Below are 15,693 nucleotides of genomic sequence, written 5' to 3'. Positions count from 1 at the left end.
ACAAGTGATGGCAGATGATATACTAAAAAATGTCTAGATTAGTGATACACCCAAATGAAAATTCTTGCCAGAATCTAAAAACTGACTCTGCAAACCAAAAATTAGCTCTTTTATGAGTAACATAAAAGCTGACAATGCTTTAAAGGTGATAATCTGTATAAGAAATTTGAACTAAGAGAACAAGAAGACTAATTTAATTGTAAACAATGTGCAAAACATGTTAAATATCTTAAAGACGGATTGTAATAATTGTAAAATTATGAACATCTAAAGTTTTTAGGCATCTAAACGATGTAGAGCTTTTTTAGTCCAGTTTTCAGCCCAAATTGTGGCAAGTGGTGCTTTCAGGTGAAGCACTGGAGTTCAAATACCTTTGGGAGACTATATTTTTTTTTTTTTTTTTTAATAAATATTATTCAGTAAGCCGTTTAAAAGTAAGTAACTCCTTTAGCTCCTTTTTCCCCCCACATGGCACATTTTGGTGCACCCCTTGTTTAGATATGTTTACATCTACTTCAAACTGCTATCTTTTATTTTTACTGTAGCAGAATATTTAGGTTACACTGGGTTACTGCACTAAAATATGTGTGAATAAAATATTTTATTCATTCTTCTGCATCTGTGCCTGTACAGAAATGAAAGTTTCCTCTGTAGTGCTAATTTCTACATATTATAAATGCATCAGTATCCGACAGATATGTACATTAAAACTATCCCAGAATTCCCATATCAATGCATCCACAGAATGTGATCTGAAGGCCTTCTGCACGGACAGCTGTAGGCGTCCAGAGGCAGACGCGAAGACTCAGGGAGGCAGACGAACAGAGAGCAATGAGGTCATTAATAAAATTATTCATAAAAACTCACCATCACGTTACGGCACCTCTGACTGGAAAAACCCACAGCCGGCGAGCGGCGCGCTTTAAAACCCTTCACGAGGCATTAGGAGCTTATTAACATGCTCCAAATGGAACATGTTGGATGGCTTTTATGAATAGGCCACTCTGTCTCTGAGACTGTATCTGTCTCACTCCTATCAGCTCTATGGGTTTTCCTATAGGCTCAGCTTTAGATTCCGGCTCAGCTTCAAAATATGCTCTAATTGCTGCAGCTCCTGTGGAGAGGAAGAGGGAAATACTTTGTTTACAAACAAACAGCCGTCCGCTTCTCTTGCATGCGGCCGCTTCATTGCCCAGGTACTCTACGTGTGTGGGGTGAAGCTGTGTTCAAGCAAATGTACTCGAGTGATGTGCCATGACTTCAGTTGCCAAGGGAACTTGTATGACAGAGGAAACATGTTTTTCTCCTCTAACACAGCTACGGAGGCGGTGCCGGAGGGCCTGCAGGCCTGTGGACGATTGGCACTTTGTGCTGGCTCGGGTTGTCGGTTTCTCCTACTAAAGACAGCTGAAAGCCCAGGACACACTAACCCAGTCCAGCTTTGGGCCTGAAACGCTAGAATCCAGCCCTGTTTGGTGACTTCTGGAGTGCAGAAATGTGTGACACATCTATCTGAAAATAGCCATTCACCTGCAGTGGTTTTGTAATATTATTCTAATCAATTCTAATGAAATTTTGACCAGTTTTGCAGACACAGATTACGGCTAAGCCTAGACGGTTGGTATAATACTTTTATGGTCTATATTCCATTAATATATAAATAGCTCCTTCACTCTGCTGTATGTTTAAACATGATGTTGAAATACAACAAATCATAATGAATCACACTAAGTTCGGATTTCATGACGAATTAAACTACTTGATAAGAATCTTGAATCATTGCAAGTTTAAAAACCTACACTCCTAGATTTTCCTGCATGCCAAAATTAAAAAAGCAAGGTTAGATAAACGGTTAGAAACAAAGGGTTGTTTTTGCAAGGTGCTTAAAAGAACTACTTTTATGCTTTTCAATTCAAGTTTGTTTTTTTTTTTTAAATAATGAAGCATGTTCTGGTTGTTCAGGGAACCAAAAAGGTTCTTCCAGGGTAAGAGATCACTTTTTTAGCACCTTTATTTATGAGACAAAGGTTTAGCAGGTGTGTTTCAGCCAGGACATCACCAAACTCAGCTGGATTACAGTCAGAGTGACCACGATCCAGGATTTTTGTACAGAAAAAAAACCCAAAATATCCCGGAGTCCAGCCTTTTTTATATGTTAGCATTTCTAATCGTTTCTTTAAATTTACAGCATTTGGCAAATGCTCTTATCCAGAGCGACTTATGATTTACACTTACAGAGGTAAGCAAAAGTAATGTTAGGAGTTTAGCCCAAGGACTCTCATCAGTACAGCATAGGTGTTTGCATAGACAGAGTATCGAACCCAAGTCTAAAGCATGGAGGTCAGAGGTGTTACTAACTCCTCTTTACCAACAAATACATTAAGGGTGGCCATTTGTAACATCTACAGTCCTCTGCTCTACCAACTGAGCTATCGAAGGCGATAGCTTTATCGTCAAACCATTTGTATACCAAGAACGGAGTCATACTGCCGTCAAAGTAGGGACAATTGTTTGGTGGCATGTTTGGACGCTAGGCAGCACTTTAACACAATAGTTGACAACATTAGGTTCTATGGCTGAACTGTGAACTAGGCTGTATTGTGAACACAATCCACCCAGTGAATTCAGTAAAAACATCCAGTCACTAATCGAGTGTCCAGGAATTTTTACAGGACAAAACCAAGTACAAATCGGTTTCCATAACAGAGAAGCACATACCCACTGAAACATTCAAATGGTTCTGTATATAACCACTGCCTTTTTGTAGGAACCTTAGAACCCCCTTTTTAAAGCATGTACATAACATCAGTGCAGTTAATGTGGCATCACACATGCCAAATCCCCCATGTTTACACAACCACAGAAAGAACAGCTTGAGTTTTGCTCTTGCTAGCAATGCGCTAGCCACCAAAACAGACCCACTGGCATACCGTGACCTATGATGCATCTTTTAAGACGGCCTGTGATGTGCTCCTGCATCAAAGGCTCATGATTTAGGCCATGATTTAGGAGCTAATATATAAAATTACAAAATATACACATAGCTAAAGCTAAACTAAAGCACTACCATAGACTGTTGTCAGTGCTAGTTAGTTCCTTTTCCTCAGTTTCATGTACTTATGTACAGTTTTGATGGATTAGATTTTGCTTTTTCCTCCTACTCTTCCTCTTCTTTTTTATTTAGACCAGAAAATGGATCTACCTCCATTTTAGCTATTCTTTTTTTTGGGTTTAATTTCATTCTGTTGCATTGCTTCAGCCTCACTGTTGCTCAGGCATCACACTTTTGAGCTTTAGCATCCCAGTTTTATGCTAAACGATACTGGATGTAATACACACTTAAAAAAGGTGGTTCTTCGGGTGTTCTAGAACCACAAGTTCTGTATAGAGCCATCTAATACTTAAATGGTTGTTTGCTTGGTGAATATATGTTCAGACTGATAGAGAATCTTCTACATAGAACCTTTCTGAATCAATCTGAATAAGGATTTTAACATGCAAAAGGTTCTGGCTATTTACAATGTCAGGCTTGTAACAACAGAAAAACCCTTTTTCCTGCTAGAACCAGTCCAACCAACCATTTTACCAAGCAAAGAATCATTTTAAGCATGAAATGGTCTTGTACAGAACTCATGGCTCTAAAAGAAAAAGAGAGAGAACTGCCTTTAAATCTTTCTGAAGTGTGTAGGAGGTTCCAATGCAGTTCTACAGGGGAAACTATAATAAGAGTTTTTGAATACTTTTTAAGTTAAAGTCAGGTAATTTTACTTCTACTTGACTGATTACTTAAAAACACTTAGTGAAGTGGGATTTTAAGCCCCTCTGTGCTTATGTTAACAGGTATGCAGCCCACAGTTCTGAACTCCAGGCTTCAGCAGCACATTAGCAATGCAATCCCATTGCCACAGCTAGTTTGCACAGGATCCTCACTGGAAGGAGACACTTGTTCACCAGCAGCAGGTTTGCATCGAAGCAAAGCGACCACAAAAAATGCAAATCTGCGTTATTATTTAAGTTCATAAACTACAAGGGCACGAGACGGCGTGCACTGCGCAACAGCGACGGGCCATTTTCACACCAAACCTCCTCCAAGCCTGTACGTGCACAGCAATTACGCACCAACACTCACGGAATATTTGCACAAAAAAAGGTTCTCTGCATCTTAATGCGCTCCTCTGAGCTGACACGGAGCGTCACGAGGCGACAAAATAAGGAAAATCACTTCCAGCTCGCGCTTTTCAGAACCTCGGGAGCGCGTGCTCCACACATTCGAACGTGCAGACGCCTTAAACGTCCTACATTCGTGTGTCTAAAGCGTTTGAACGCAAGTCTGCATCTTCTGCGACGCTCAAGTTGGCTTTCTTAGTCAGATCTGCCGTTCCACCTTAAATGGTGCAGCAGTATTTAAGGTGGGACGGCAAATTCGAGTAAGCGGCAGGCAAATGAGAATCTGCTATTTGCTATGCACATTGCATTAAGTGTCTCAACCCCCTCAACCTCCCCCCTCCCCCTTCAAAGTCTGGACACATGCACACGGACCCCCAGCCCAAAGCGTTCATTAATGGATGTGATTAATAGCATTGATAAGGATGCTGAGACGCACTGGATGTGTCTGCATGCTTTATTTTCCTAGAAGCATCCCTCAAAGACCCCCGGATGACAACGACATGAAAATGCCTTACCTTCATACGGCAGTAAAAAAAAAATCCCCTGCACTTCTCGCTCACATTCACTGCTGCGGAGGAGCACTCCAGCACTGCTGCCTCACACTGCCTCTCACTCTCATTCTAAACCCACCCTCTCCCTCTCCCTCTCCCTCTCCCTGTCCTCTCTCTCTCTCTCTCTCTCTCTCTCTCTCTCTCTCTCTCTCTCTCTCTCTCCCTGTAGCTCTCTCACTCTCTCCTCCCTCTTTCCCTCCCCCTCTCTCTCCCTCCTTCTCTCTCTCTCTCTCTCGCTCTCTCTCTCTCTGTCATTGATTCCCCCCTTTCTCAAACCTTGTGCACAGTGACTGGTCAGATGGTAGAGAGAGAGTCAAAAAGAGTTAGAGAGAGAGAGAGAGAGAGAGAGAGTTCATGATCATCTACAGGTTCATGAGATTCGCTCTTCCGTTCAACACCATATGCACAAGCTCAGAGAACAGATGCACACTGAGAATGTTTAAGGAACCATAGAGGTGGGCCATAAAGACTGTGGCCAAAAACCTGGGCCAGACGCATATGGAGAGCAACTCATTTTCATCTTCATCTTCGTCAGCAGCAGCTGAAGACCAACCAAGACTTTTGTACTCAAAAAAGTAAGTAAGTTCCAGTTTTGCTGCATTAAAGGGCCCATATCACAGAATTTTCTTAATCATTTTGAAGTAATAAATTGTGATGTCATATGTAAACATTGTTTAGTTTGGACCGTTCTCTTCCCAGTCCATTTGATTCACATGAGAAAACTACGTTGCAAAAACAGCCCATGTTGATTCTGTTGTCTCTGTGATGTCACACAAACCAACACACTCATGCCCATATATTTCTGCCTATTCAGTCAAGAGCTGTTTAACCCAACCCCTTCACACTTAAGTTATGAGGAGTGTGCTTGCTGTTCACAATAGAAGGCAGCCAATCAGAACAGAAATTGTTTACATATGTCAGGAACAGTAGCAAAAACAGAGATGAAGACAAGCTAGAAAATGGTAATATAAAAATGCAATGTGTTGCTTTTAGGTAGATAAGTGAACCTCAGGGAAGAACATAAAGTTGAAGAAAATGATAAGATATGGGCACTTTAATGTAGAGGAAGTTTCGTGAATATTGAAAGCAGGCATAAAAAACAAGAAGGCAGGCCAATGACGGTAACCAACCAGCACTGCACTTAGTAGCAGTGATGTTAACCAATCAGCACTCATTAACACTAAGGCCAACCAATCAGCTCTCAGTAGCAGCAATGCTAAACAATCAGCACTCAGTAGCAGCAATGCTAATCAATCAGCACTCAGTAGCATTAATGCTAATCAATCAGCACTCAGTAGCAGCAATGCTAATCAATCAGAACTCAGTAGCAGCAATGCTAATCAATCAGAACTCAGTAGCAGCAATGCTAACCAATCAGCACTCAGTAGCAGTAATGCTAACCAATCAGAACTCAGTAGCAGTAATGCTAATCAATCAGCTCTCAGTAGCAGTAATGCTAATCAATCAGCACTCAGTAGCAGCAATGCTAATCAATCAGCGCTCAGTAGCAGCAATGCTAATCAATCAGCACTCAGTAGCAGCAATGCTAATCAATCAGCCTTCAGTAGCAGCAATGCTTATCAATCAGCGCTCAGTAGCAGTAATGCTAATCAATCAGCCTTCAGTAGCAGCAATGCTGATCAATCAGCACTGAGTAGCAGTAATGCTAATCAATCAGCACTGAGTAGCAGTAATGCTAATCAATCAGCACTCAGTAGCAGCAATGCTAATCAATCAGCACTCAGTAGCAGTAATGCTAATCAATCAGCACTCAGTAGCAGTAATGCTAATCAATCAGCTCTCAGTAGCAGCAATGCTGATCAATCAGCATTCAGTAGCAGCAATGCTGATCAATCAGCACTCGGTAGCAGTAATGCTAATCAATCAGCGCTCGGTAGCAGTAATGCTAATCAATCAGCACTCAGTAGCAGTAATGCTAATCAATCAGCACTCAGTAGCAGCAATGCTAATCAATCAGCACTCAGTAACAGCAATGCTAATCAATCAGCACTCAGTAGCAGCAATGCTAATCAATAAGCACTCAGTAACAGTAATGCCAACTAATCAGCCCTCAGTAGCAGCAATGCTGATCAATCAGCACTCAGTAGCAGCAATGCTAATCAATCAGCACTCAGTAGCAGTAATACTAATCAATCAGCACTCAGTAGCAGTAATGCTAACCAATCAGCTCTCGGTAGCAGTAATGCTAATCAATCAGCACTCAGTAGCAGCAATGCTGATCATTCAGCATTCAGTAGCAGCAATGCTGATCATTCAGCAATCAGTAGCAGTAATGCTAATCAATCAGCACTCAGTAGCAATAATGCTAATCAATCAGCACTCAGTAGCAGCAATGCTAATCAATCAGCACTCAGTAGCAGTAATGCTAATCAATCAGCACTCAGTAGCAATAATGCTAATCAATCAGCACTCAGTAGCAGCAATGCTAATCAATCAGCACTCAGTAGCAGTAATGCTAATCAATCAGCACTCAGTAGCAGTAATGCTAACCAATCAGCACTCAGTAGCAGTAATGCTAACCAATCAGCACGCAGTAGCAGCAATGCTAATCAATCAGCACTCAGTAGCAGCAATGCTGATCAATCAGCACTCAGTAGCAGCAATGCTAATCAATCAGCACTCAGTAGCAGCAATGCTGATCAATCAGCACTCAGTAGCAGCAATGCTGATCAATCAGCACTCAGTAGCAGCAATGCTAATCAATCAGCACTCAGTAGCAGCAATGCTGATCAATCAGCACTCAGTAGCAGCAATGCTAATCAATCAGCACTCAGTAGCAGCAATGCTGATCAATCAGCACTCAGTAGCAGTAATGCTAACCAATCAGCACTCAGTAGCAGCAATGCTAATCAATCAGCACTCAGTAGCAGTAATGCTAACCAATCAGCATTCAGTAGCAGCAATGCTGATCAATCAGCTCTCAGTAGCTGCAATGCTAACCAATCAGCGCTCAGTAGCAGTAACGCTAACCAATCAGCATTCAGTAGCAGCAATGCTAATCAATCAGCTCTCAGTAGCAGTAACGCTAATCAATCAGCTCTCAGTAGCAGTAACGCTAACCAATCAGCATTCAGTAGCAGCAATGCTAACCAATCAGCGCTCAGTAGCAGTAACGCTAACCAATCAGCATTCAGTAGCAGCAATGCTAATCAATCAGCTCTCAGTAGCAGTAATGCTAATCAATCAGCACTCAGCAGCAGTAATGCTAATCAATCAGCTCTCAGTAGCAGTAATGCTAATCAATCAGAATTCAGTAGCAGCAATGCTAATCAATCAGCTCTCAGTAGCAGTAATGCTAATCAATCAGCACTCAGTAGCAGTAATGCTAATCAATCAGCACTCAGTAGCAGTAATGCCAACCAATCAGCACTCAGTAGCAGTAATACTAATCAATCAGCGCTCAGTAGCAGTAATGCTAATCAATCAGCACTCAGTAGCAGTAATGCCAACCAATCAGCGCTCAGTAGCAGTAAAGCTAACCAATCAGCGCTCAGTAGCAGTAATGCTAATCAATCAGCACTCAGTAGCAGTAATGGTAATCAATCAGCACTCAGTATCAGTAATGCTAACCAATCAGCTCTCAGTAGCAGCAATGCTAATCAATCAGCACTCAGTAGCAGCAATGCTGATCAATCAGCATTAGGTAGCAGCAATGCTAATCAATCAGCACTCAGTAGCAGTAATGCTAATCAATCAGCACTCAGTAGCAGTAATGCTAATCAATCAGCACTCAGTATCAGTAATGCTAACCAATCAGCTCTCAGTAGCAGCAATGCTAATCAATCAGCACTCAGTAGCAGCAATGCTGATCAATCAGCATTAGGTAGCAGCAATGCTAATCAATCAGCACTCAGTAGCAGTAATGCTAACCAATCAGCGCTCAGTAGCAGTAACGCTAACCAATCAGCATTCAGTAGCAGCAATGCTAATCAATCAGCTCTCAGTAGCAGTAACGCTAATCAATCAGCTCTCAGTAGCAGTAACGCTAACCAATCAGCATTCAGTAGCAGCAATGCTAACCAATCAGCGCTCAGTAGCAGTAACGCTAACCAATCAGCATTCAGTAGCAGCAATGCTAATCAATCAGCTCTCAGTAGCAGTAATGCTAATCAATCAGCACTCAGCAGCAGTAATGCTAATCAATCAGCTCTCAGTAGCAGTAATGCTAATCAATCAGAATTCAGTAGCAGCAATGCTAATCAATCAGCTCTCAGTAGCAGTAATGCTAATCAATCAGCACTCAGTAGCAGTAATGCTAATCAATCAGCACTCAGTAGCAGTAATGCCAACCAATCAGCACTCAGTAGCAGTAATACTAATCAATCAGCGCTCAGTAGCAGTAATGCTAATCAATCAGCACTCAGTAGCAGTAATGCCAACCAATCAGCGCTCAGTAGCAGTAAAGCTAACCAATCAGCGCTCAGTAGCAGTAATGCTAATCAATCAGCACTCAGTAGCAGTAATGGTAATCAATCAGCACTCAGTATCAGTAATGCTAACCAATCAGCTCTCAGTAGCAGCAATGCTAATCAATCAGCACTCAGTAGCAGCAATGCTGATCAATCAGCATTAGGTAGCAGCAATGCTAATCAATCAGCACTCAGTAGCAGTAATGCTAATCAATCAGCACTCAGTAGCAGTAATGCTAATCAATCAGCACTCAGTATCAGTAATGCTAACCAATCAGCTCTCAGTAGCAGCAATGCTAATCAATCAGCACTCAGTAGCAGCAATGCTGATCAATCAGCATTAGGTAGCAGCAATGCTAATCAATCAGCACTCAGTAGCAGTAATGCTAATCAATCAGCACTCAGTATCAGTAATGCTAACCAATCAGCTCTCAGTAGCAGCAATGCTGATCAATCAGCATTAGGTAGCAGCAATGCTAATCAATCAGCACTCAGTAGCAGTAATGCTAATCAATCAGCACTCAGTAGCAGTAATGCTAATCAATCAGCACTCAGTATCAGTAATGATAGCATTACAAGAAAGCAGAAAAACAAGATACTGTTCATTTGTCTTTCATATTTTGATGGAATACATTTTTCTAATTTCCTAAATAAAAGAAAGTTCATTTATTAACTGTGAACATAAAAGTGAACATAACAGTGAAACTTGGCTTTGAGTTCAACTTTGGTGAACTTTGAGAGTTGAATTTTCAAGCTAGCTTTCTAGCAAAGAACTCAGATTCAGTTCCACACGGAAAATCTCACTGACCGTACACACCACAGTATGACTGACCTTACTGGAACAGAAATGCAAACAGGGCTGACAATGAACACAAGGTAGTAGGCTTTGATTAGTATGGTTTACAGTGCTAATTAGTGGCTACTCCCATTTGCTTTTCTGACTGAACTGGTCTGAGTGTTTCTAGCATGTAAACACAAAACTAAATCTGTGTTAATTTGATGTTAGCAACATTTGACTGAAGTATTCTTTCCTAAATGTGCTGCTTTCAAGTGCAAGTTGTTCAGATTTTTGTCAGTTTCGTCATAACCTTTATGACTATACTGGTGAGCTACAAATAAACGCACATAACAGGACAAAGAAACTGTGTAAATCACGCTACCATTTAGCCTTTCAGTCACAATGAAAACACATCTCCTCCTGCTGTCTAGTCTCTTTTATCTGAAGCTGTCCACTTTCTTTTTGAGAAAGCAGACATAAAGTGATGGCTGGTCTTTTTGCAGTTGGCCTTAGCCAGACATGGACACATGGTTTCCTCTAGTACCATTTTAAGGAGCTAAGGACACAGTTAGCTGCATCAGACGAGGTCATGGTCTCAGGGCCTTGTGCTTCAAACAAGCCATAGACCAGCTTGTAGGACACACATATTGCTGCTGCTGGAAGAACACCTTGTACCTCAGTTTTTGTCGTTTTGTACTTTTTTTACAGAGTTTGAAAATGCCAGCTGACCTTTACAATCTGCCAAAATTTCACGATGAACAGACCACAGAAAAGCTCCAAAAGGGCTTGGGAAAAAATCTGGTTCCATTAACTTCCATTCAAAACTAAGCATGTTTTCTACTTCTCCTGACAAGTTAACAATTTGGAGATACAAGGTTTTCTTCAGACAGCAGTGATACAAATGAATCAAGTAACTTGAGAAATTCACCAAAGTTGATTTGTCCCAAATTACTGTTCCACCTTAAAAGGTGTAGCCGTACTATTCAGGTGCATATACAGGTGCCAGAATGGAACTGCTGCTCCAGTTAAGGTGGAATGGAAAATTTATAAAACAGCTGCCTAGTAAGAAGCCAACTTTAGCCGGGTCAAAATTCAGATGTGAAACAACGTTTAGCACTGTTTTCGCCAGCCCTGCTAGGCTAAAGCTAGAAAGCAATGTTAATACAGGTGTGCCTTTATACTGTTCAATGAAAATATTTATAATATTTATTTTGATTGTATGAATAATAAGCCACTGTTGACCTACAAAATTACTTTTACTTAAGCATCTGGAATGATTTTATTTAGAAGAAATATATACAGTAATCTGTACCAAAACCATTTGAAAATGTAATTGTAACATGCTATAAATGTTTGGCCTTTACCACTTAGAACTACTTTGACTATTCACTTCTATCCTCCACCAGACTGAAAGCAGGCATCACTATTAAGCCATTTCATGCTGCACTGAAAGTTTCGATGTACCTGACTTCACCGTCCAACTTTGAAGGGCGTTTGTGTGGTGCCTCCTGGTGGGAAACCCGTTCCAATAAAACCGAGAACACTCAAAAAACACCAACAGCTTTTCTTTACTGTGCTATTCCTATTTAAAACTAGGCTCACCTTGGCCAGTATGAGCTGGTTTGGCTGTGATACTCTACTTTAAAAAGCATTTTCTTTTTAAAATAAACTTTTTTAAGCCTTTAAAAGGCTATTCAAACTTCTATTACACTCGTTCCACAACCTAAGAACTTATCACAAAATTCACTCATCAAATATCTACAGTTTTATTCTAAAGTTTCAACAGTCCTGCTCAAGTTTCCTTGATTTTCTAAGTGAAATACAAAAATAAATCATTTGTAGAGAATATGGCTAAAATATGTTGTCATTTTTCTGTAATTTTAGTGCACAATTTCTGTTCATTTGCCAAGCTTCAGCAAGATATCTGGGGAAAAAAAACATTAGCTTTTAACTTTTTGTTTAATTTTTTCTCCAATGTGTTAAATTCAGCCAAGTACAGTAGTTGTGTATTAAACTGTGCAGAAGTGTGTTTCCTGTAGAGGATTTGTAACTTATTAACACCTAGAACATCAACAGAACATATCATGTGACCAGGTTTGCCTAAAATTTTGCATACGACTGTATATAGTCACTGTAATGCATATACAGAAAATACTGCTGTTCCAACAGCGGTACATTAAATGAAAAAACGAAAAAGTACAAAATGAAACTAATGAATAATAAAACATTAACGGCTGCTTACATCACAGCTGCAAGCAGCCGTTAATGTTTTATTATTCATTAGTTTCGTTTTGTACTTTGCACTACTGATGGGCAATATGGCAAAAATATAATATCGCGATACTTTTCACGATGATACGTATCACTCAGTCAGTTTAAAACTAATTCTCTAACCACCTTCACTCTGCCTGCAACTGTTTCGCTCGATTTTTACTATTATTGTCTTGTTTGTATTATTTTAGTTATTTTATTCTTATTTTCTTACTTTATTCATGATTATTTTATTTTTGCCGTTTTAACTCATTTTAGTGTCCTTTTTTGATTTCATCCTCCTTTTAGTTTATTTATCCTCCTTTGATTTCATTACCTTTTACACTTTAGTTACACTTTAATTATTGTTTTATAAATTGTTTTTTATGTATTTTATTAAATTGGGCAAAGAATGTTGGAGATGGAGCTGCCGGGTAGAAGGAGAAGAGGTAGACCTCAGAGAAGGTTTATGGATGTAGTGAAGGTGGACATGGAGATGGAAGGTGTGAAAGTAGAGGAGGCAGTGGATAGGGCAAGATGGAGGCAGATGATCCGCTGTGGCGACCCCTAAAGGGAGCAGCCCAAAGAAGAAGTATTTTATTATTAATGTTTCATTTTTTTATACTTACCTGATTTGAGTCATTTTATGATTAAATTTACTTTTATTATTTGATATGTTCTTCCACATTATTAATTCCATTTTCCTGTATCAGCTTGACCACATTGTAAATGAGGGCCACATCAATGTTCTCCGAGGTTAAATGAAGATTGATTGATTGACTGATTGATTGACTGATTTGATCTGTTTGGTTAAAACAGAGAAAAAACAGAGTCCGTTGTGTCCGTTTTAAAAAATGCTATCAGAAACTGTGATCACAAAGACCTTTATTCACTATTTGTATACTGCGCTGCACTAAATCAGGTTAAACTTGACTAATATTGGCCAGTGCTCGATATTCATGATATGCTCAGAAAAGTATACTTTATTGTATTATGACGATAACGATATATAGTCATATTGACCAGCCCTACTTTGCACAGCAGGTAATGCTGCTTTTGCAATATTATATATGCTTAAAAGAAGCATATGCCAAAAAATCCGTCTGTACTTGTTGCACATCCAGAATGAGTCATGCCATTTGAAATATAATTATTGCTACTTATATCACCGCAAGATCCATCAGTATTGCATTGTATGGCCACGTTATGCAGCCCTAGTCCATGTAGTTACTGAGTAATAAGCCTCAAGGATTTTAAGGAGTTAAGGAGAGTCTGCAGAAAGCCTGTAATCCTCTCATCGCACTGATCACATTTTTACATCCGCCAGAACTTGATAGAAGCGGCTCCAGGTGAACTTACTGCAGTATGTGAGTCGTCAATAGCGCGGGTTGCTGGATGAAGCCCCCCTCCGCCGGCTGCAGGCTGCTGCTGTTCTTCAGGCGATGGCGCAGGTGAGTGTGTCAGGAAGGCCGTGTTACACGCACGATGCGTGACACGCTAAACGACACGCTGGTGGAGGAGAGATGATCCCACCTTTGAGGCTCTGATGCTTTCTTCCATCGACGTCACGAGCAGTGAATTCACTGGGAGAGTGAGAGAGAGATCACTCGCTTTGGAGATGTTTTGGGTTCATACTTGTTGTGTATGTGTATATAAGGAGGAGGGGGGGCAGGCTGTGCTCTCTCCTCTACGGCTGTGTGTTACCTTGGCAACGCTGAAGCGCAAAGCCTAGACCCCCCCCCCCCATACACACACACACACACACACACACACACATACTTGCCCCTGCCAAGCTTGCTTACCTACATCTTCATTTAAACGCATTTAAATGCTGTTTCACTGCAGTTTGGCAGATCATCTGAACAGACAGAGCTCAATATCTGGTGGTATGATCTGACTGAGGGGAGGACATGACTGAGGGGTTGGAAGGGTGGTAAATGAGGGTCAGTGCAACAGAGAGAGAGAGAGTGAGAGAGAGAGAGAGAGAGAGAGAGAGAGCAAGCGAGAGAACGATGGAAGAAGTGACTGATTTTCCCTGAGTCTGAATTTAGAACATTATCAATTCAGCACTAATCACCCAGTTGATAACCCCTCATATCCGAGCCCAGATCATTCTTTTTACCCCCTACAGTTTTCACGAGGCACCGAGCTACATGGAAATGAGACATCTGCTCTGCTAATATCAGCTAAGGCCACAACATTTAGTTGCAAAGCTGATTAGTCAGTGATTCTGGCAAAACAGTGATGCATTGTTCACTTACAAACAAGCAAATGTTCTCAATAATGCTCTATAATGTCCATACAGTCATTCTGACATACACTACAGGAATTGTAGGGGGCGATATGCCTTCTACTGTTTCATTTAAAAAGCTCTATAATGTTAATATGATCCACACAGTCACTCTGACAGACTGTAATACACTACAGGAAGTGCAGGGGGCGATAGGCTTCTATTGTTTCATTTAAAAAGCCTCTATAATGTTCATATAATTCACAGTCATTCTGACAGACTGTAATACACTACAGTAAGTGTAGGGGGCGATGTGCCTTCTATTGTTTCATTTAAAAAGCTCTATAATGTTCATATAATTCACAGTCATTCTGACAGACTATAATACACTACAGGAAGTGTAGGGGGTGATATGGCTTCTATTGTCTTGTTGCACCACAAAATAAAGAAATTATGTGTCACACATTCTAATAATATTCGATATAGTGTACCCTAATAACACTGTAATTGATATGTGATATATATATATATATATATATATATATATATATATATATATATATATATATGTGTGTGTGTGTGTGTGTGTGTGTTTGTGTGTATAATGTGATTGATAGATTAATCATTGATATTAATAACTGTTAATTAGGGCTGTAAGTCAGCATTGTTCATCTCTGTTCTCTGTGTTTACTCTGGGACGGTGGTGAAAGTAAGAGGTTGGAAGATGTGCTTCTGTGTCTGAAATGATATTCATGTCGGACTGGCGCGTCCTCAGGGGGCCAGGCACCACCAGTCCCCTGCAAATCAGCCTCCTGAACCACATCCTTTCTTCTTCCCTCTCCTCTGTTTTCATCTCCTTTTTTCTCCTCCTCCGGCTTCTCTGCTCTCCATCTCTCCGCAGTACACAATAGAGCCCTCACTCTGCTGACAACACATCTATAACATTATCTCTCCGGTTCTACACCTAAACCCACCAGAGAGAGAGCGAGAGAGAGAGATAGAGGGAAAGAGACAGAGAAAGGATGAGAGAGATATACATAAAGTGAGGGAGAGAGGAAGAGAGAGAGAGATAAGAAGACAGAGAGAGAGAGAGAGAGAGAGAGAGAGAGAAAGAAAGAAAGAAAGAAAGAAAGAAAGAAAGAGAGATGGAAAGAGAGTGAGAGATGGAGAGAGAGACAGAGAAAGGATGAGAGAGATATACATAAAGTGAGGGAGAGAGGAAGAGAGAGAGAGATAAGAAGACAGAGAAAGAGAGAGAAAGAAAGAAAGAAAGAAAGAAAGAGAGAG

General features: G+C 40.5%; 1 protein-coding gene across 2 annotated transcripts in view; it reads right to left on the bottom strand.

Annotated features, from left to right (window-relative positions):
- The window catches only part of lrrc4ba (leucine rich repeat containing 4Ba), an 85,553-nt gene extending 71,750 nt beyond the window's left edge, over positions 1–13,803 (bottom strand). The window contains exon 1 of one of the 2 annotated variants that reach the window (XM_017710366.2): positions 13,536–13,803. The gene's annotated coding sequence lies outside the window, so the exon portion shown is untranslated. Of the gene's footprint in view, positions 1–4,682; positions 4,798–13,535 lie in introns of those variants that run through there. The other variant, XM_017710365.2, reaches the window with a different exon arrangement.
- Between the last annotated feature and the right edge of the window lie 1,890 nt (positions 13,804–15,693).

This window comes from Pygocentrus nattereri, chromosome 14, assembly GCF_015220715.1.
Source record: "Pygocentrus nattereri isolate fPygNat1 chromosome 14, fPygNat1.pri, whole genome shotgun sequence".
In the NCBI taxonomy this organism is placed as follows: Eukaryota; Metazoa; Chordata; class Actinopteri; order Characiformes; family Serrasalmidae; genus Pygocentrus; species Pygocentrus nattereri.
The sequence above is the reverse complement of the archived record's forward strand: the minus strand, read 5'-3'. Positions and strand labels throughout refer to the sequence as shown.